Below are 23,315 nucleotides of genomic sequence, written 5' to 3'. Positions count from 1 at the left end.
GTTGTCAGTGGTATCCCAACTACATGCGCCCTAGTAGTCAGTGGTATCCCTACTATATACGTCCTAGTAGTCAGTGGTATCCCTACTACATGCGCCCTAGTAGTCAGTGGTATCCCAACCACATTCGCCCTAGCAGTCAGTGAACGGTCATGCCGTGATGGAGTAGCGCCCGGCGCATTGATTACTTCTACATAATGACTGTCAGACATCCCATCAGCGGGACATTGTCATCTAAAACGGCCGAACTCATTAACAGCAGATTTAATCTCTCTCTGTGATCCCAAATGATATATTGATCGCAGGACATTAACTGTCCAATACATAATAAGGAAGCGTCTAGCTGCAGCTATTAACTGTCTTAGTACCTCGTTACGGCCATCCAGGACTGACAGTATAACAGTTGTAGAAGTACAGATTCAACAACCCTTCCTACAGCATCAGGGCAGACTGACGCGTGCACGCCTCACCACACGGTCATCACGAGAGGAGCTGGATGGGTGGCCGACCCAACTCCCGAGTGTTTCTGGGACTTCGATCCTGCCCAGACTTAGGCTCACGTAGATGTATCTCTCATGAGATGTATCTTAAAGGGCAAGTTCACACGAAAATGGACCTTTTTTTTTTAAGGCAAGTGGTTTTGTTCGAAATGTGCCTCTGTTCACCCAGCAGTGAATGGGTACCCGGTAGGGTGAGATAATGTGACTGTTAACCGTCGAGCGCCTCATAAGCAGCTTTGGTTGCATACTACCCAGGGAGCTGAGAATGAAAATCGGATGCACACGGATCCACTGACCTACAAGAACTTTTTGAGCATGCTTTGGGGTATTCTTTTACTAAAATAATAAATGTATATTTCTTGATGCTGAGTCTGTAAAGATACATTTGAAATAGATCACTGCGCGAGGAGACTCTTAGTTTTCATTAAAGGACAGATAGCACTTATGCACAGTGAATGCTGCGCTATACAAATGCATAAATTATTATTATTATTATTATTATTATTAAAGGAACATGGGCACAAACAGACTTTTTGTGTTGTCCAAGTTGCCCTTAATATTAAAACAATGACGTTCTTTCATCTTTTCTTATTTGATTTTTTACAAACCACACACATTCTTCTCAAATCTGATTTTGAAATTATATGTTGAATTGAAAAATTCTTTAATTTCACATACAGTAAACTACGGTTGTAACGAACTCGACGGGGCCACTAATTTTAGTTCGTAATAACCGTAGTTCGTTATAAGCATATATACAGCAATTATACAACAAATGGTCGGGACTAAAAAATAAGTTCGTTATATCTGTCAGTTCGTTATAAGCGTGTTCGTTATAAACGGAGTTTGCTGTTATGTTACTTCATGAGAATGTGAGGAATTTTATTTGTACCCCTTGTGTGACACTGTAGGAGAATTAATCGATCTTCGCAATATAAGGCCGTGCGCTTTACACCACTAAAATATATTAACACTATCTGATAGAGGAAACCATTATTTATCACGCCATGTTGGTGCTAGGCTGGCAGACAAGGTCATCATTTCTGCACGTACGTGTTTGTTTGTTTTGTTTGTTGTTTATCTCAACGATATCCACACTAAATAACGGCGGTCTGTAAATAATCGAGTCTGGACCGGACAATCCAGTGATTAACATCATGAACATCGATATGCGATCTATTGGGATACAATGATATGCATCAACCGAATAAAAGTTGCACGTGTATCAGACAGCCCTATAAATGTACTTTCTTAGGAACGTAAAAAAAAATATGTTATAATGAAAATAAAGCGCACTGAGCGATCACACACTGATTGCATGGTGACCATTTTTCATTGGACAAGAGTCTCCATCTCTAGAGGGGGCACGGGTGGCCCTGTTGCCTAAGGCGACGCGATTCGCTGTGCAGAATTGCGTCCCTTGGGTACGCCAGAAACCTATGATTGTTGGTTCGAATCCCGGTTCGCCCCGATTATGTTTCTAGGTTTGTCAACACCATACCCGTGCTCGTGGGTTTCACCAAAGTGGTAAACGTCAGAGACCTGCATCACTTCGGGCTTCCCTCTCACATTAAGCTGACATTAACTGGAATACTGTTAAAAGCGGCGTTAAACACAACTCACTCACTCACTCCATCACTAGACTCGCCATTCGTCAGTGTGTATTTATAAATCAAAAGAAGATTGCAAAACATCGAAACATGCTTGTGCAAAAACCTTGATGAGTAATTTCTGTTGAGTCAGTGGAATTTGAGTTCCATTGATCATATGATTTACAATTAAAATATATCGAGCATATCAACAACATATCATACCATTCCAGAGAGAACACGTTAAGTTGGGAGTGACCTGGGGTCTACCGTTTTGGACGGTATATAGGTTAGGCCAGTCAGGTCGTACACGTTTAGGGGGCACGGGTGGCCCAGTCGTCTAAGGCGCCGCGATTCGCTGTGCAGAGTTGCGTCCCTTGGGCACGCCAGAAACCTATGATTGTGGGTTCGAATCCCAGTTCGCCCAGATTATGTTTCTAGGTTTGTCAGCACCATACCCGTGCTCGTGGGTTTCACCGAAGTGGTAAACGTCTTAGACCTGCATCATTTCGGGCTTTCCTCCCACATTAAGCTGACACGCCGTGATATAACTGGAATACTGTTAAAAGCGGCGTTAAACCCAACTCACTCACTCACTCACTCGTACACGTTTACCTGTGTATTGACACCGTTGTTTGTTTGTTGTTCAACGCCAGAATTTGCAATATTAGCACTTAGCAGTCTGTAAATAACCGAGTCTGGACCAGACAATCCAACGATTGACATCATGAGCATCGATCCACGCAATTGGGATACGATGACCTGCATCAACCAAGTCAGCGAGCCTGACCACCCGATCCCGATAGTCGCCTCTCACGACAAGCATAGTCGCCTTTTACGGAAAGCATGGGTTGCTAAAGACCTATTCTACCCCGGATCTTCACGGGTCTATTGCCACCTACGAGCACTGGTATGGAGTTGACAGATCAAGAGCTGATTTGGTTACATTCACATCAAAGTGCATTGAATTCATGTTGGAACCCGGATACCGGTTGTCATCGCGACAAACGAAATTTGTAACCACGAAGTTGTTAAATCGACCCGTTTCCACAAGAAAAACAAATAGCTTTCATTTTTGTAAGTGTCCGATGTCATGGGTTCGAATCTCGTATCCTCCTCGACCAGGTCTTTGATCTGTCAGCATCAAAACCAGAAGGGCGTTCAAGTAGTCAGTGTTTCCGTCACTTCAAGACAACCCTCTCGTGAAAAATGTTTAACCGTCAAAGTGTGTCGTTAAAACACTTATGAACGTCAGTTTGGCGGTCATGTGACCGCTCTCTTGTCTAATGGCAGAATTGAGATTTAAAAAGAATAGATAAAAATATATGACACAAAGAAAAACATATCCGAAGTATCAATACATTTTGTGAAAGTTGCCATGCAGGTTTCATCAAACGCGCGAATATTCTATGAAACATGTACCCCGGGAAAATGAAATCCGAAAAGATGCTGATATTTAGGATAAGAAATAACACACCCCTTTACCTTATATAAACAAGATAAAGCGTGAAGCTTTTATCAAAGCGTGTATTAACGAGATGACAAGATAAAATCGCATCTGTTTAACCATCGAGTTTTACCTATTCCATTATAAATTTTATTATGAAAACAGATAGGACTAACATATTGAAACTAAAACAGTCGCTGTATTAAAATGTACGTTTTACGTGCATCTGTATTAACACATATAACTCTACAACATCATACAAATAGATGCAGATAGACGCCCTAACAATAGATATGTGGTTCAAGCAGTACAGGGAAGATAAACATGGATTTACATTAGCGTTCAAGGAAAGTCACAAACTATATCCATTCCCTACCTTAAACTGGACAAGCTGGTCCCACAAAATGAAATTGACATGTAACGATAACTTGGTAATAATGATGATATAAGTAGGATGATATTGACTATATGTTTACGGATTGAATAACCTTGTATCCCAACACACTACAAATGAAGACAAACCATCATGGTAAATATCACATGATCTTTTTCGCGGTAAAACTGCCATAAATCTCAAATGGGTTTTTAATATAACTAAACATTCAAACTATTTTGTATAAAGAACACAATGTAACTCTCCAGAATTTGATCAGGAAATTCTGAATTTGCCAAATGTGATGCATCGGTGACAGAAAGTATGTCTGATGCAATTATCTATTAAGTCTTGTACCATATGTCATCGTGTTAGTTTTCAAGGAAAGTCACAAACTACATCCAACCCCTACCTTTCAGAGGATAACCTGGTCCCACCGCTCCCCGTCTGCCCAGATACGTGTAGTGATGCACTGAATCCAATAACGCGCTCTCAACATCAACCTGCAGCGTTTAAATCCTCATCATTTACAGTGTCTTGAAGGCAACTCCAACTACCTCAGATACGACGTCCCGCCCGTAATCACAGCCCGCAGTGCAACCACACAGAGCTGTACGAGAGTGTGTCCATGTGTCGAGACCCTTACCGTCACGTCCTCAACCGCCAATGCACAGATAGCCGTTGGTGTTATCTGACTCGGTGCAACGACTCCCTCTGCGGTGGAGCATGAGAGCAGCTTTTACTGATATTACTCTGTTAGTAATAAAGGGGCCTGGGGGATTCCATCAGCCTTGTTATTGGCCTCAGCTGATCACGAGGCATGCGATAACGCTGTTGGCAAAGGCTTTATAACTAGCTCACGCAACGCCAACCAGAAACACGGTTCTCATGAACCGGCAACTTTCTGCAGGGTTTGAATAGGTCGTGCTAAAAAGAGACGTTTTTGTGTGTAGTTGATGAGATGGATGGTTTGATGGATGGATGGATGGATGAACAGACGGGAATATAGATGAAATGAAGGACGGTTTGATTAATGAAAAGACGGGTATAAAGATAGAACAAAGGATGGATGATGGATGAAAAGACGGGTGTATACATGTAGTTAGAACAAAGGATGGATGATGGATGAAAAGATGGGTGTATAGATGGATGGTTACTGCATAGACGGTTATATTGATGGAAGGATGAGTAGCCGGGTATATAGATGGATGGATGGGTGAATAAACGGGAATACAAATGGATGGATGGGTGAATAGGCGAATATATAGATCGACGAATGGATGGATGGATGAATAGACGGATATACAGATGGATGGATGAAAATACGGGTATATAGATGGGTGGATGGATCAATAGACGGGTATATAGATGGATGGATGGATGGATGAATAGACGGATATACAGATGGATGGATGGATCAATAGACGGGCTTATAGATGGATGGATGGATGGATGGATGAATAGACGGATATACAGATGGGTGGGTGAAAATACGGGTATATAGATGGATGGATGGATGGACGGATATACAGATAGATGGATGAAAATACGGGTATATAGATGAATGGATGGATCAATAGACGGGCATATAGATGGATGGATAGATCAATAGACGGATATACAGATGGATGGATGAAAATACTGGTATATAGATGGATTGATGGGTGAATAAACGGGAATACAAATGGATGGATGGGTGAATAGGCGAATATATAGATCGACGAATGGATGGATGGATGAATAGACGGATATACATATGGATGGATGAAAATACGGGTATATAGATAGAACAAAGGATGGATGATGGATGAAAAGACGGGTTTATAGATAGAACAAAGGATGGATAATTGATGAAAAGATGGGTATGTAGATGGATGGTTACTGCATAGACGGTTATATTGATAGATGGATGAGTAGCCGGAAATATAGATGATGGATGGGTGAATAAACGGGAATACAAATGGATGGATGGTTTAATAGGCGAATATATAGATCGACGAATGGATGGATGGATGAATAGACGGATATACAGATGGATGAATGAAAATACGGGTATATAGATGGGTGGATGGATCAATAGACGGGCTTATAGATGATGGATGGATGGATGGATGAATAGACGGATATACAGATGGGTGGTTGAAAATACGGGTATACAGATGGATGGATGGATTGATGGATGGATCAATAGACGGATATACAGATGGATGGATCAATGGACTGGCATATAGATGGATGGATGTATAGATGGGCAAATAGATGGATGGATGGATTTATAGACGGGCATATAGATGGATGGATGGTGGATGTATAGATGGGTAAATAGATGGATGGATAGAGGGATCAATAGACAGGCATATAGATGGATGGATGAATAGACGGATATACATATGGGTTGATGAAAATACGGGTATATAGATGGATGGATGGATCAATAGACGGCATATAGGTGGATGGATGGATGTATAGATGGGTAAATAGATGGATGGATGGATGGATCAATAGACGGACATATATATGGATGGATGGATGGATCAATAGACGGGCATATAGGTGGATGGATGGATGGATCAATAGACGGGCATATAGGTGGATGGATGGATTTATAGATGGGTAAATAGATGGATGGATGGATCGATCAATAGACGGGCATATAGAAAGATAGATGGATGGATCAATAGACGGGCATATAGGTGGATGGATGGATGGATCAATATACGGGCATATAGATGGATGAATGGATGTATAGATGGGTAAATAGATGGATGGATGGATGGATGGATGGATCAATAGACGGGCATATAGATGGATGGATGGATGGATCAATAGACGGGCATATAGATGGATACATGGTGGATGTATAGATGGGTATATAGACGGATGGATGGATGGATCAATAATCGGGCATATAGATGGATGGATGAATAGACGGATATACAGATTGGTTGATGAAAATACGGGTATATAGATGGATGGATGGATCAATAGACGGGCATATAGGTGGATGAGTGGATTTATAGATGGGAAAATAGATGGATGGATGGATGGATGGATCAATAGACGGGCATATACATGGATGGATGGATGGATCAATAGACGGGCATATAGATGGATGCATGGTGGATGTATAGATGGGTATATAGATGGATGGATGGAGGATGCATGCGAGCACGGCGCACGACATCTCAATGGTTAAATAGAGGGATATCTGCTCGTCATTCAGTAACCACAAGCTGACATATTACCATTATACTCAAACACACAATCAAATGGACATGTAGCGATAACTTGGTTGTAATAATGATGATATAAATATGATGATATTGACTATATGTTTTACCGACTGATGCACCTTGTATCCCAACACATCACAAATGAAGACAGACCATCATTGAAAATATCACATTATCTTTTTCCCGCTAAAACTGCCATATATCTCGAATGGGTTTTTAATATATAACTAAACATTCAAAGTAAGTTGTATAAAGGACACAGTATAACTCTCCAGAATTTGATTACGAAATTCTGAATTTGCCAAATGTGATGCATCAGTAACCGAAAGTGTGTCTGATGCAATTCCCTATTTTGACTTGTACAATATGTTCCCGTGCTTTTTTCCGGTGAACAATTGATTTGCCTTTGCAGGTGTTTGTAACGGTCGCCACCGGTGGGGCAGGGTACCCTCAACCTTTCGCAAACACCTTGCATCATCAATATTTGAGACCGCCTCCGTGGTCTTGTGGTAGAGCGTCCGCCCGGAGAGCGGAAGATCCGGGGTTCGATCCCCGGCCGCGTCATACCAAAAGACGTTAACAGATTGTACTTGTTGTTACCCTGTCTGGCGCTCGGCATTAAGGGGCTAAAACAAGGACTGGTCGGCTCGGAGTCAGTATACTGTGTCTGAGTGGGGTATTCATGTTATAACTGCGGCATGGTATCTCAGTGGGCTAGCACTGTAAATCGGCATCTGTCCGGACTAGTACAAGCAGCCACACAAACACACACACGTACATGTACGTCGATATATAAGTGCAATCATCTTGGACGCGACGTTAAACCCCATTTTACCTCACCTCACTATTTGATAGTGATGTAAAATGGCATGCTTAGCATAAAGTCGAAATCAAACAATTGAACTGAGAGATTCCTCATGATTGTGAAAAGGGTTTTTCGGGTTTTATTTACATTTAAAAATTTAAAAAAACGAAAAAGATCTTCGAAAGTCAATATTTTGGTCCATCTGCAGTCCAGCAATAATACAACAGCAGTACACTTTATATCTTTAAAGACAACAGGAGTTTGGCACTTACTCCTCAACATTCATACAGTGATCACAACAAGATGATAGTTACTTTGACATATATGAGTGCAGATAAGTGGTATTTACACCGACGGCGTTAAAGGTTTTTTGTTGTTGTTTTTTGTTTTTTGTTTGTTGTTTACCGCCGCACTCAGCAATATTCCAGCTATATGACGACGGTCGGTAAATAATCGAGTCTGTACCAGACAATCCAGTGATTGACATCATGAGCATCGATCCACGCAATTGGGATACAATGACTTGCATCAACCAAGACCGCGAGCCTGACCACGCCTTAAAGGTACTCATATTGACAGATACCTAAGCGAACGATACCGGTTAATCGTGACTGTAACGCTCCCAATGAAATCTGGAGTCATATAAGCTGACTAATCCCTATTTAAAACATGCAAACTTTCCCCAATAATCCTGGGACTTTTCAGACCAAACGTGATCCACTCGAATGAATATTGCTGTTAATTACCCTCACCGGTAGCCCGACAGAGAGGCAGACAGTAAAGCCTTGTGTACTGAAATATTTAGGTTAGGTGCTGTACACTCATTTATAGGAACTTGATGAAAATCAATACCCACTCACTGAAAGCTGTCATCAGACACGCGCCGATAACTGTAATCGTTCATATAATCACCGCGCGCTTTGTCACAGTAGGTACTTGATATCCGTCACTCATTCGCGACGGTCATGTCAACATCAGATGTTTGCTGTATTAGGTTTCGAACAATATGTGTACGATAGACGCTGTGATGTAAGTAAAAAACTCTTGTTACAGCGATTCGACTGCTTGTTTAGATCAAGAACGTTTTCAGGATTCAGATTTTTTTTCAATTTTTTTTTCTACCGTTATTAGGACATGTGGCGATATGAAATCAGACTTCTCACATGAAGATAACAGTATTTAGCTCAGGGAGGCAGGTCACAATTGATTGAAAACAAGATTTAGTGTCTTAAATGGTAATTCTCGGCAGATGTAATAATAGTGACGTCCTCTATCCAAACAGACACATCAGGGCAGATATAACAACAGTGACGTACTCTATCCAGACATACACGTCTGGGCAGATATATCAATAGTGACGTACTCTATCCAGGCATACACATCTGGCCTGATATATCAAAAGGGACGTACTCTATACAAGCAGACACATCTGGGCAGATATATCAATAGTGACTTACTCTATCCAGACAGACACATCTGGGCAGATATATCAATAGTGACGTACTCTATCCAGACAGACACATCTGGGCAGAAAATACAATAGTGACGTACTCTATCCAGGCATACACATCTGGCCTGATATATCAAAAGGGACGTACTCTATCCAGGTAGACACATCTGAGCAGATATATCAATAGGGACGTAATCTATACAAGCAGACACATCTGAGCAGATATATCAATAGTGACTTACTCTATCCAGACAGACACATCTGAGCAGATATATCAATAGTGACTTACTCTATCCAGACAGACACATCTTGGCAGATATATCAATAGTGACGTACTCTATCCAGACATACACATCAGGGCAGATATATCAATAGTGACGTACTCTATCCATGCATACATACCAGGGCAGATATATCAATAGTGACGTACTCTATCCAAGCATACACACCAGGGCAGATATATCAATAGTGACGTACTCTATCCAGACATACACTTCTAGGAAGATATATCAATAGTGACGTACTCTATCCAGGCAGACACATCTGAGCAGATATATCAATAGTGACGTACTCCATTCAGACATACACACCAGGGCAGATATATCAATAGTGACGTACTCTATCCAGGCATACACACCAGGGCAGATATATCAATAGTGACGTACTCTATCCAGACAGACACACCAGGGCAGATATATCAATAGTGACGTACTCTATCCAGGCATACACATCTGGGCAGATATATCAATAGTGACATACTCTATCCAGGCAGACACATCTGAGCAGATATATCAATAGTGACGTACTCTATTCAGGCAGACACATCTTGGCAGATATATCAGTAGTGACGTACTCTATCCAGGCATACACATCTTGGCAGATATATCAATAGTGACGTACCTTAACCAGGCAGACACACCAGGGCAGATATATCAATAGTGACGTACTCTATCCAGGCATACACATCTTGGCAGATATATCAATAGTGACGAACTCTATCCAGACATACACACCTGGGCAGATATATCAATAGTGACGTACTCTATCCAGACATACACACCTGGGCAGATATATCAATAGTGACGTACTCTATCCAGACATACACATCTGGGCAGATATATCAATAGTGACGTACTCTATCCAGACATACACATCTGGGCAGATATATCAATAGTGACGTACTCTATCCAGACACACCTCTGGGCAGATATTTCAATAGTGACGTACTCTATCTAGACATACACACCAGGGCAGATATATCAATAGTGACGTACTCTATCCAAGCATACGCATCTTGACAGATATATCAATAGTGACGTACTCTATCCAAGCAGATAAACCAGGGCAGATATATCAATTTTGTCGTACTCTATCTCAGCAGACACATGGGGCCGTATATCACAATTGTGACATTCTCTATCCAAGTAGACATATTTCAGTGGACATACTTGTTGACATGTAGTACATATCTTATGAGGATTGTTTGGCCACAATGTCGGGTGGGGGGGGGGGGGGGGGGGGAGGTATTGTAGACTGTATCCCTACACAAAGACCTACATTGCATGTTTGGAACTCTTAGGAGCTATGTCCTTTCTGTACTGATCATAAGATAAGTATGCTTCTGTCCCATGGTTCGACTAGACACTCGCCACGACCAAAAATATTGGATACAACTTGTACACGGACAGCTATAAACTGTACAAATGTGTAAGCTGAAACAATTATTGTGAGACGAACGATCGAGTATCAAACCAGCAAACCATTATCTGTCTGTTTCCAGGACGAGTGCGTCTTTATTTACGAGGAATGGCAGCGTCTGCCGACTCTATGGTAAGATTTCAGCAATCACGTTTACCGAATCGACTCAAAATTGCTGATACAGCAGATTTCATCTATCGTCTTCGTGGAAGATTTCTATTTGGGTACGTGAGTTGTGCATATCGCCTCTTCCTTCACTTTGTCACATCGTTTCAGGACCGCCTCCGTGGTTTAGTGGATAGAGCGTCTGCCGGGAGAGCGGAAGGTAAGTGGTCATACCAAAGTACGTTAAATATGGTACTTGTTGTTACCCTGCCTGGCAATAAGGAGATAAATCATGGACTGGTGTGGTATCGCAGTTGGTTAAGCCGTCCAATCAAGTTATACTGATATAAGATAAGTACCGATACGTCAGATAGCGAGGCTGGTGAGTGAGTTGCATTGAAGACAACTGTTAATTATCCTTCCAGTTACACAAAAGGTTCAAAGCCTAATGAGTGAGGAAACCCAAAGCTTTAGAATCTTCATATTTTAAAAACTACGAGCGCGATATGGTGTTGAAATACCTAGGATCATACGTTGGGTGAAGGAGAGATTCCACCCCAAAGCAGCCGAGGAACGCTGCGCTGCAGAGCGGGCAACTCCAAACGTAGTTCTCACATATGTATATCTTCAATACCTAAAAGCACTAATACTAATACCAATTTTTGTGACGTTATTGCTTCTGAGAAAAAACAAACACTTTTGTGTCGTGATAAAAGAAAATCTTGAATCTAACAACCTTAACTACATCACTTCCATCATTGCAAGACGTCAAAAATCACCGATATTTCAATTGCACCAGTTCCAGGCTAATTAATCAGGTTTATGCTGTTTATATCTTAATCGAATAACTGAATTCTGAAACACGAGAAGTAATGTAGCGTGTGAACACAGTTCAGGATTAGAAGAACGTTGGTGTCTTGCGTTCAGATGCCTGTGTCCACTTAGTAAATGCCTCCCTGAGTGGACACGTCAGTGATAAATCCTCGTCCTAAAACAATGGGCTGAAAAGGGACTGCGTTGTGGAAATCTTGTCGTACGGTTGTCAAAATATAGAGACAGTGTCAACCACTGTAGACACAAATGTATTTGGAATCTTCAAGTATCTAAATAGTCGGAGATTTCGATTGGGACTCAATGAGTTCGACTCTGTGTTTGGGGAGATAAATAACAACAATACAGAAGGACAATAGGTCGGTAGTAAAAGTAGGAAAGGCATGGCGAAGCGGAACAAGAGTACAAAACAGACCCTCCTAATGTAGGTGTAGCTATAAGCAGCGCCACTACAGTTGAAACATCACCAGCCAACACACACAAGCTATTGTTCATCAGAACAGGAGAGACCCATTTTTTCTTCAAGGCTCAGACCGTAATCTTCTACCAATATTGACATTATCGACTGGTGTGCTACTTTAGATTGTTAGATAGTACTGTTACAGTCACATTTGGTGGCAATATTACACCCCATGGACTGTTTATAGTAGAATACAGTAATCCCACCACAATCTGACATGAAGCTCACCACTTGTCCTCTGTACAGGAAACTCAAGTCATGGCTTATTGGGCATGTCTCGCACAATCTCACGAGATCTTCATCACGTCTGTCTGAGATTAACAGACGGCAGAGAATATTGCGTGACAACAGATTAATAAGATGGAGCTGGAACCCCCGTGGGATGTGTCACGTGACACTTTATCTTCATCTAATTGGTGTGATGGATCACCGTGGGACAATATCATCATTACTTCTGCTGATTGAAGTATTTGACTTATGTAATCGTCTTCCTCAATGAGGTTTAGTTCAGCCTTAAGTTGGTTTATGTCTTTCCCCTTACATACTCCCTTACCGACCACAACAAATACTCCCGCTACTAGAACACACCATTGAATATGGGAGCCATGAGCCTGTATCACGTTTGTGATGCTCACAGGATTGGGGGTGAGTGCATGAGTGTTTGGAAGGGTGAGTGAATCAGTGATTGGATGGGTGAAAACATGACTGGTCGGATTGGTGAGAACATGACTGATTGGATGGATGCGGACATGTGTGACTGGATGGATGGGTAGGTGAATCAGTGATTTGTTTGGTGATTACATGACTGATCGGATGGGTGAGAACATGACTGATTGGATGGGTGCGGACATGCGTGACTGGATGGATGGGTAAGTAAATCAGTGATTGGATGGGTAGGAACATGACTGATTGGACACGTGTGACTGGATGGATGAGTGAGTGAATGTGTGCATGACTGATTGGATTGGTGAGGATACGAGGGATTGGTTTGGTGAGTGGGGGGAGTACATGGTTGCATGGGTGATTGGTTGGGCGAGAGCATGAAACATTGGAAGGGTGGATTAGTGAGTGAATGCGTGATTGGATGGGTGAGGATATGAATGATTGGATGGGTGGATGGAGTGCTAAGAATAAATTGTGAAGACAACGTATGCTTGTTTTGTAGTCTTTTGCTTGAAGGCAAATATTATTTCTGCCTTCACAATCCCTGTCTCCAAACTGTACGTCATTAGTGAACTGGTGAACTGACTGGTGAACACCTCATTTAACGTTGCGTCAAATGTCGCGTGCATGCATGTGGTATATATGTGCGTGTGGAATGTGACTGCGTGCATGTGTGTGTGTGTGTCCGACCTTCCACTCTCCGGGCAGAGGATCTATCCACTAGGCCTCGGAGGCGTTCTCAGCATTCTGAAGTCATGCTGATCTTCCGCTTGTCTGTCTCCTCTGTATTCTATCTCCATTATACTCTGATCCTCTATTATCCAGTGTATCATATAACTCCATTGTAGTATGAGCCTCGATTATCCAGTCTATTTAATCTCACGTAATGTTGTCCACTTTATCTGCGGTGTTTTGAATTTCTATATTGTAATGAAATACATGGAAATACCACCTTTTAAGACAAATACGAAGCGATAGTGTACAACAAGCGCTTCCTCTTTCAAATATTATGTTCGCCTAAAGTGCTTTAATATATCAATATGTTCGTAACAGCGCCTGGATTCTCTTGTTTAATTCATTATTAAATCAGAGTCCATTGATGTTTGGGTACATGTTTCCCCGGGGATTGTAAAGGCATTACACGGTTTCATTTTACGGGTTTTGATGTCCTGCTAATGGATTGAAACTACCTGGGAACGTCTGGCAGCGGTGTCCACGCCTCTCGCACACTGCACTGGGACACCTTGCACCAACACAGGTACTATCGATTGATGAATTGACAATTTCCTTTCAGGTAAGAAATCGATAGCATGCAGGGAACATCACGTTTTAACTTATTACACAAACACACGGAGCCGGCGAGCAGTAGTTATACTCGTCTTGGAACTGTTACAAAACATGAGAGTTGAAATAAAATCTTCAGCTGACTTAGCGTCTTCTGAAGCGTTGTGTTGTGTAAAATGTCAACATGTATTTGTTATAAGGTTTTCACATTTGGATTTCCTTTCCAGTACGTTACTACATCAATTACGCACTTACGAATGCCTCCGGTATACGAAACAATTAAACGAAAGACGATAAGATAATATTAATAAGAAGAAGAACAACCTGTTAACTAGCCGTGTTTCTTTGAGGTGGGTTGTGCAATTATGAGAACAATTTCCGAGTCAGGGCGGTCGGGTAGCCTCGTGATTAAAGCGTTCGCTTGTGGAGAAGGTTTCAAGCCGCAGAGGTCTACAAGCACAGATATGGCTACTGGTCACGCTTGGCTAGGCCTCGTGCCCTCGCAAAATTGTTTCGAAATTTATATTTCCAAAGTTGCCCAAACTTATAAAATGCCTTAGCTACGTCACAGTTAGATACTGATTTTCAGCATATTAGAGTGTTCTGTTGATAATGATAGCCATTATCGCGGTAGTTTATCCAGATTCCCGATGGTTAATTCTGACTCGATCGCAGAATGACGAGGGCGACGCCATGTTTGTTTATAAACAGTGAAAGTAGTCCTACTTGACCTTTGATATTTGCATCTCTATCCGCATATGACCCCAACGGATATGGTTTTTATCCGTTGGCTTTATCCTGCCGAGAAACCTACCCATTATATGATAACACCATCTATCTGATGGGCTGCTTCTACCGAAACTCTCCCAACAACCAGGAACAGCTTTCCTTAAACTATGTGTTGGGCGTGCTTTTGATCCATGCTGTTAGTGTCTAGCACCAGCGGATTACTCCAGGGGATTAACACAGCGTCTGAACACCGCCTTGTAGCTGTATAACGTGGTAATTCATGGTAATGACCATTTAAACCAGGTATTTATAAGCTGATTATTATTGCTCCTTAAGTATAATGTGTGTGATTGTCGGCAACATGTAGATTAGATACATCTGCAAACGGCATGGTATTTGTCAGTGTGCTGTAGTCGATATTTCCAGCAGGCGACTAGATTAGACATAAATACTGAAGGTATTCCCAAAACATGTACCGTTGACGGGGTTCATAATGTAGCGTTTTGAACATGAACAGGGTGTGGATTTGGCGGATTATAAACATGCACACTGCATCATTATTATTATGATGATGGAGCTGATCGCAATCATGCTAAACACATCCAACAGTTAGTTGATTGGTTGGCTGCTTGTTTAACGCCACACTCAGCAATTTTCCAGCTATATGACGGCGGTCTGTAAATAATCGAGCCTGGACCAGACAATCCAATGATTGACATCATTAGCATCGATCCATCCAACTGGGACACGGTGACATACATCAACAAAGTCAGTGAGCCTGACCACCCGATCCCGTTAGTCGCTTCTTACGATAAGCATAGTTGCCTTTTATGGCAAGCATGGGTTGCTGAAGACCTATTTTACCCTGGATCTTCACGGGTCTCCAACAGTTGGCAGCAAAGCAGTTGTGTTGAACACGTACAGCTAATTACAGCTGCCCTTTCCCATCATGGACACAATCGCTCGGTGTCATCCGCTGTTATTGTAGGATTGTGTAAACTCGGTGAGATAATACGAATTGTCACAAGGGCAACATAAATCAATAGCTGTATAATTGAAAGTAGCTTTTGTTAAATGATCAAATCGCCCTCAAATTCTCTTTCAATTTACTTCGCTTTGCTTCTACGCAAGGTTGTCATAAGAAGCCAAAAAACAACTAAACATGTTAGAGATGTCATCTTCACGCTGTGATGTTTCAGTTACGTTCCGAGGCCGGAACATGCTTCATCGCTTATTTGAGAGGGCGATTCCCCGTGTTGTGAATCTGGTATTGATGTCACGCTAACTCTCAAAGGGGAGCCCATTGTCAGGCTCACTGATCCAAGGGTAAATGTAAAATGATTTTAAATTTAAAGTCGCTGACATAAAGTGTAGAATTCTAGCGCAGCTCAAACAACACGCCGAGGTTCTCTCGATAATTACTCTTACTTTAGCGAGCGAAATTGTCGACTTGCATCATTAAAAAAAATTATTTACTGAATTCACACAATGCTTACGTCTCCAGTGTTATACAGCATGGTAATGTTCTATCCAGAATTGAGAGAAGGAATACAGTATGTAATAAGGGTTGGACCCAGAAGGAAAATATCTAAGGAAAGTACAAAATGGAATATTTCTCCAAATGATTAATATCACGATGCCATCTTAAACTGTGAAAATGTATTTTCAGAGAGAGATGTTTGTTTTTCCATTCTAATTGATAATCTTGATATTGAAATGTATTTTAAAAAAAAGATGGGGGAAGACCATGATATGTTTTCATTCTTTCTTGGTGCAGATAACGATGACAGTTACATCACAGCTTCTCAGCTTAAAGAGAGGGAAATCCCAAACTGTTCCAGGTTTTTAGAATCGTCATGTTTTGAAACCAAGGAGCGCGATATGGTGTTGAAATACCAAGGATCATACGTGGGGTGAAGGAGTGATTCCACCCCAAAGCAACCGTTGGACGCAATTCTGAAGAGTGGGTAACTCCAAACGTAGTTCTCGCACATGTATATCTTCAATACCTAAAAAACACTAATACTAATACTTCTACATTGGGATCGATGCACACATTTTTGTGACATCGTTGCTTCTGAGAAAACCCTTTGTGTCGTGAAAAAAGAAAATAATGAATCTAACAACCTTAATTACAACACTTCCATCATTGCAAGACATAAAACATCACCGATATTATCATTGCACCAGTTCCAGGCTAATTAATCAGGTTATGCAGTTTATATCTAAATCGAATAACTGAATTCTGAAAAACGGGAAGTAATGTAGCGTGTGAACCCTGTTCAAGATTAGAAGAACGTTGGTATCTTGCGTTCAGTCGCCTGTGTCCACTTAGAAAATGCCTCCCTGAGTGGACACGTCAGTGATAAATCCTCGTCCTAAAACATTGGGCTGAAAAGGGACTGCGTTGTGGAAATCTGGTCGTACTGTTGTCAAAATATAGAGACAGTGTGATGTATTTGTAACGTTCAGCTATCTAAATAGTCGGAAATTTCGATTGGGACTCAATGAGTTCGACTCTGTGTTTGGGGAGATAAATAACAGCAAAAACATAAGGACAATAGGTCGGTAGTAAAGGTAGGAAAGGCATGGCGAAGCAGAACAAGTGCACGAAACAGATCCCCAAATGTAGGTGTAGCTATAAGCAGCGCCACTACAGTTGAAATATCACCAGCCAACACACACAAGCTATTGTTCATCAGAACAGGAGAGACCAATTTTTTTCTTCAAGGCTCAGATTGTGATCTTCTACCAACATTGACATTATCGACTGGCGTGCTACATGAAATTGTTTGAATAGATAGTACTGTTACAATCCCATTTGGTGGCAATATTACACCCCATGGACTGGTTATAGTAGAATACAGTAATCCCATCACAATCTGACATGAAGCTCACCACTTGTCCTCTGTACAGGAAACACAAGTCATGGCTTATTGGGCATGTCTCGCACAATCTCACGAGATCTTCATCACGTCTGTCTGAGATTAACAGACAACAGAGAATATTGCGTGACAACAGATTAATAAGCGCTAATATAAGCTGGAGCTGGAACCCTCTTTGGATGTGTCACGTGACACTTTACCCTAATCTAATTGGTGTGATGGATCGCCGTGGCACAATTGCATCGTTACTTCTGCTGATGGAAGTATTTGACTTTTGTAATCGTCTTCCTCAATGAGGTTTAGTTCAGCCCTAAGTTAATTTATGTCTTTCCCCTTGCATACTCCCTCGCCGACTACAACAAATACTTCCGGTACTAGTACACTCCTTTGAATAAGGCCATGAGCCTGTATCACCTTTGTGATGTTCACAGAATATTATTTCTGACTTCACAATCCCTGTCTCCAAACTGTACGTCATTATTGAACTGGTGAACTGACTGGTGAGCTGCCAGTATTATCCATGCATCGTGAGGTGAAATAGGGTTTAATTTAACGTTGCGTTAAATTTCGCGTGCATGCATGTGGTATTTATGTGCGTACTGAATATGCCTGCGTGCATGTGTGTGTGTGTGTGTGTGTGTGTGCTTGTGTGTGTGTGTGTGTGTGTGTGCGTGCGTGCGTGTGCGTGTGCGTGTGTGTGTGTGTGTGTGTGTGTGTGTGTGTGTGTGTGTGTGAGTGCATACGTGTCAGGTTTATAAGTTAGTGTGTATGTATATGTATGTGTGTGTGTGCTAGTACTATTTCGGACTAATACTCTACACTCTATCCGCAAGACCAAGGATTGGGCCAGGGGATCGAGCGACCTTCCACTCTCCGGGCAGAGGCGGTCTCAGCATTCTGAGGTCATTCTGATCTTCCGCTTGTCTGTCTCCTCTGTATTCTATCTCCATTGTACTCTGATCCTCTATTATCCAGTGTATCATATATCTCCATTGTAGTATGAGCCTCGATTATCCAGTCTATTTAATCTCACGTAATGTTGTCCTCTTAATCGGTAGTGTTTTGAATTTCTATATTGTAATAAAATACATGGAAATACCACCTTTTAAGACAAATACGAAGCGAAAGTGTACAACAAGCGCTTCTTCTTTCAAATATTATGTTCGCCTAAAGTGCTTTAATATCTCAATATGTTCGGAACAGCGCCTGGATTCTCTTGTTTAATTCATTACTAAATCAGAGTCCATTGGAATTTGGGTACATGATTCCCCGGGGATTGTAAAGGCATTACACGGTTTCATTTTACGGGTTTTGATGTCCTGCTAATGGATTGAAACTACCTGGGAACGTCTGGCAGCGGTGTCCACGCCTCTCGCACACTGCACTGGGACACCTTGCACCAACACAGGTACTATCGATTGATGAATTGACAATTTCCTTTCAGGTAAGAAATCGATAGCATGCAGGGAACATCACGTTTTAACTTATTACACAAACACACGGAGCTGGCGAGCAGAGTTATACTCGTCTTGGAACTGTTACGAAATATGAGAGTTGAAATAAAATCTTCAGCTGACTTAGCGTCTTCTGAAGCGTTGTGTTGTGTAAAATGTCAACATGTACTTGTTACTACATCAGTTTTAACACGCGCACTTACGAATGCCTCCGGTATACGAAACAATTAAACGAAAGACGATAAGATAATATTAATAAGAAGAAGAACAACCTGTTAACTAGTCGTGTTTCTTTGAGGTGGGTTGTGCAATTATGAGAACAATTTCCGAGTCAGGGCGGTCGGGTAGCCTCGTGATTAAAGCGTTCGCTTGTTGAGAAGGTTTCAAGCCGCAGAGGTCTACAAGCACAGATATGGCTACTGGTCCCGCTTGGCTAGGCCTCGTGCCCTCGCAAAATTGTTTCGAAATTTATATTTCCAAAGTTGCCCAAACTTATAAAATGCCTTAGCTACGTCACAGTTAGATACTGATTTTCAGCATATTAGAGTGTTCTGTTGATAATGATAGCCATTGTCGCGGTAGTTTATCCAGATTCCCGATGGTTAATTCTGACTCGATCGCAGAATGACGAGGGCGACGCCATGTTTGTTTATAAACAGTGAAATTAGTCCTACTTGACCTTTGATATTTGCATCTCTATCCGCATATGACCCCAACGGATATGGTTTTTATCCGTTGGCTTTATCCTGCCGAGAAACCTACCCATTATATGATAACACCATCTATCTGATGGGCTACTTCTACCGAAACTCTCCCATCAACCAGGAACAGCTTTCCTTAAACTATGTGTTGGGCGTGCTTTTGATCGATGCTGTTAGTGTCTAGCACCAGCGGATTACTCCAGGGGATTAACACAGCGTCTGAACACCGCCTTGTAGCTGTATAACGTGGTAATTCATGGTAATGACCATTTAAACCAGGTATTTATAAGCTGATTATTATTGCTCCTTAAGTATAATGTGTGTGATTGTCGGCAACATGTAGATTAGATACATCTGCAAACGGCATGGTATTTGTCAGTGTGCTGTGGTCGATATTTCCAGCAGGCGACTAGATTAGACATAAATACTGAAGGTATTCCCAAAACATGTACCGTTGACGGGGTTCATAATGTAGCGTTTTGAACATGAACAGGGTGTGGATTTGGCGGATTATAAACATGCACACTGCATCATTGTTATGATGATGGAGCTGATCGCAATCATGCTAAACACATCCAACAGTTGGTTGATTGGTTGGCTGCTTGTTTAACGCCACACTCAGCAATTTTCCAGCTATATGACGGCGGTCTGTAAATAATCGAGCCTGGACCAGACAATCCAATGATTGACATCATTAGCATCGATCCATCCAACTGGGACACGGTGACATACATCAACAAAGTCAGTGAGCCTGACCACCCGATCCCGTTAGTCGCTTCTCACAACAAGCATAGTTGTCTTTTACGGCAAGCATGAATTGCTGAAGACCTATTTTACCCTGGATCTTCACGGGTCTCCAACAGTTTACAGCCGTGCAGTTGTGTTGAACACGTACAGCTAATTACAGCTGCCCTTTCCCATCAAGGACACAATCGCTCGGTGTCATCCGCGGTTATTGTAGGATTGTGTAAACACGCTGAGATAATACGAATTGTCACAAGGGCAACATAAATCAATAGCTGTATAATTGAAAGTAGTTTTTGTTAAATGAGCTTATCGCCCTCAAATTCCTTTTCAATTTACTTTGCTTTGCTTTTACGCAAGGTTGTCATAAAAAGCCAAAAAACAACTAAACATGTTAGAGATGTCATCTTCACGTTGTGATGTTTCAATTACGTTCCGAGGCAGGAACATGCCTCATCGCTTATTTGAGAGGGCGATTGCCCCGTGTTGTGAATCTGGTATTGATGTCACGTTACTCTCAGAGGGGAGCCCATTGTCAGGCTCACTGATCCAAGGGTAAATGTAAAAGGATTTCAAATTTAAAGTCGCTGACATAAAGTGTAGAATTCTAGCGCAGCTCAAACAGCACGCCGAGGTTCTCTCGATAATTACTCTTGCTTTAGCGAGCGAAATTGTCGACTTGCATCATTAAAAAAGGTTTATTTACTGAAGGGGGGACAACCCAAACATATATTTCCTGTACAACAAACGTTCTGTTGAGGAGAACGTAAGAGTAAATGTTGTTTCATGAACAAGAATCACCGAACCCTGCATAGAGAACATAAATAACATAACACAAAATGTTATGCATAATATTTTCTAAGCCTATAGGTGTGATACAGATATATAATGTATTTATTAGTTAATCTTCGTTCATGTTTCGCTGAAGCGTTGTCAACTTCACGCCCTCAAATGATAGGATAACAAAACTTGTGTCCCGACAAATATCAAATGTTTCGCTTCAATGTCAACAGATACAATATTTCAATCAGTGCTATGTGAACGTTACTACTTCTCGATAATGTGGGCATGAATAATTGACAACCAACTGTCCATTCGTGAAAAATAATGGATTATTAAAACAATAGAGTCACAGATGCATTTCAAGAATGCACGACTTCTTCCAATCGGTCTCTAAGGAATTCTATTGAAATTCTAATCATCATGGGAGTCGGCGAGCGGGCATAAATTTGTGTTAATGTGTAAATGAATAAATGAATGGATTAGTCTCTGACGATTTGGAGATATTATCAGTCGGCGATTTAATGTGTCATCCACCTGATGGAAACATCAGCTTCACGAGGAAGAAGTACGGAAACACACATCATCATGTAGAGCTGACCTGTTACGATATTCTAAAATTCACACAATGCTCACTCCTCCTGTGTTATACAGCATGGTAAAGTTCTATCCAGAATTGGGGACCGCCTCCGTGGCCTAGTGGTAGAGCGTCCGCCCGGAGAGCGGAAGGTCCGGGGTTCCATCCCCGGCCGCGTCATACCCAAAGACGTTAAAAAATGGTACTTGTTGTTACCCTGTCTGGCGCTCGGCATTAAGGGGCTAAAACAAGGACTGGTCGGCTCGAAGTCAGTATACTGTGTCTGAGTGGGGTATTCATGTTAAACTGCGGCATGGTATCTCAGTGTGCTAGCACTATAATTCGGCATCAGTCGGGACTAGTACAAGCAGCCACACAAACACACACACACGTATGCACGTCGCTATATAAGTGCAATAATCTTGGACGCGACGTTAAACCCCATTTCACCTATCCTCACCTATCCAGAATTGAGAGAAGGAAGACAGTATGTAATAAAGGTTAGACCCAGAAGGAAAATATCTAAGGAAAGTACAAAATGTAATATTCCTCCTCATGATTTATATCACGATGCCATCTTCAACTGTGAAAGTGTTTTTTCAGAGAGAGATGTTTGTTTTTCCATTCTAATTGATAATCTTGATATTGAAATGTATGTTAAAAAAGAGATGAGGGAAGACCATGATATGTTAGCATTCTTTCTTGGTGCAGGAAAAATTGACATTGATGACAAAACGTGGCATTTTGCTATTATAGGATTCTATAGAAGTATTTCTATCAAATTACTAATATCCCTAACAACGTGTGGCAAAATTACCAATATTATTCACTGTTTATAGCCAGTATATATGGGGAACATTGATCTATATGTTTCATTATTTTGTTTTATTTAATAATTTAATTACATAGTGTTAATGTTTTGGGAATCTTCGGATTTATCTGGCGGAAATAAAGACATTCATTCATTGGCTTAGGTTGGTTGGTTGGTTTGTTGTTTTACGCCGCACTCA

The 23,315-nt window shown here is 41.5% G+C and overlaps 1 protein-coding gene across 3 annotated transcripts in view; it reads right to left on the bottom strand.

Annotated features, from left to right (window-relative positions):
• LOC124115195 overlaps nucleotides 1-23,315 on the bottom strand; it is an 84,753-nt gene that overhangs the window by 33,639 nt on the left and 27,799 nt on the right. For 2 of the 3 annotated variants that reach the window (XR_007219501.1, XM_046476110.2), the window contains exon 1: nucleotides 4,319-4,660. The exons of the other annotated variant lie outside the window; for it this stretch is intronic. The gene's annotated coding sequence lies outside the window, so the exon portion shown is untranslated. Of the gene's footprint in view, nucleotides 1-4,318; nucleotides 4,661-23,315 lie in introns of those variants that run through there. 3 annotated transcript variants of the gene reach the window in all.

This window comes from Haliotis rufescens, unplaced genomic scaffold, assembly GCF_023055435.1.
Source record: "Haliotis rufescens isolate VD_foot unplaced genomic scaffold, xgHalRufe1.0.p SCAF_86, whole genome shotgun sequence".
NCBI classification, from domain to species: domain Eukaryota; kingdom Metazoa; phylum Mollusca; class Gastropoda; order Lepetellida; family Haliotidae; genus Haliotis; species Haliotis rufescens.
The sequence above is the reverse complement of the archived record's forward strand: the minus strand, read 5'-3'. Positions and strand labels throughout refer to the sequence as shown.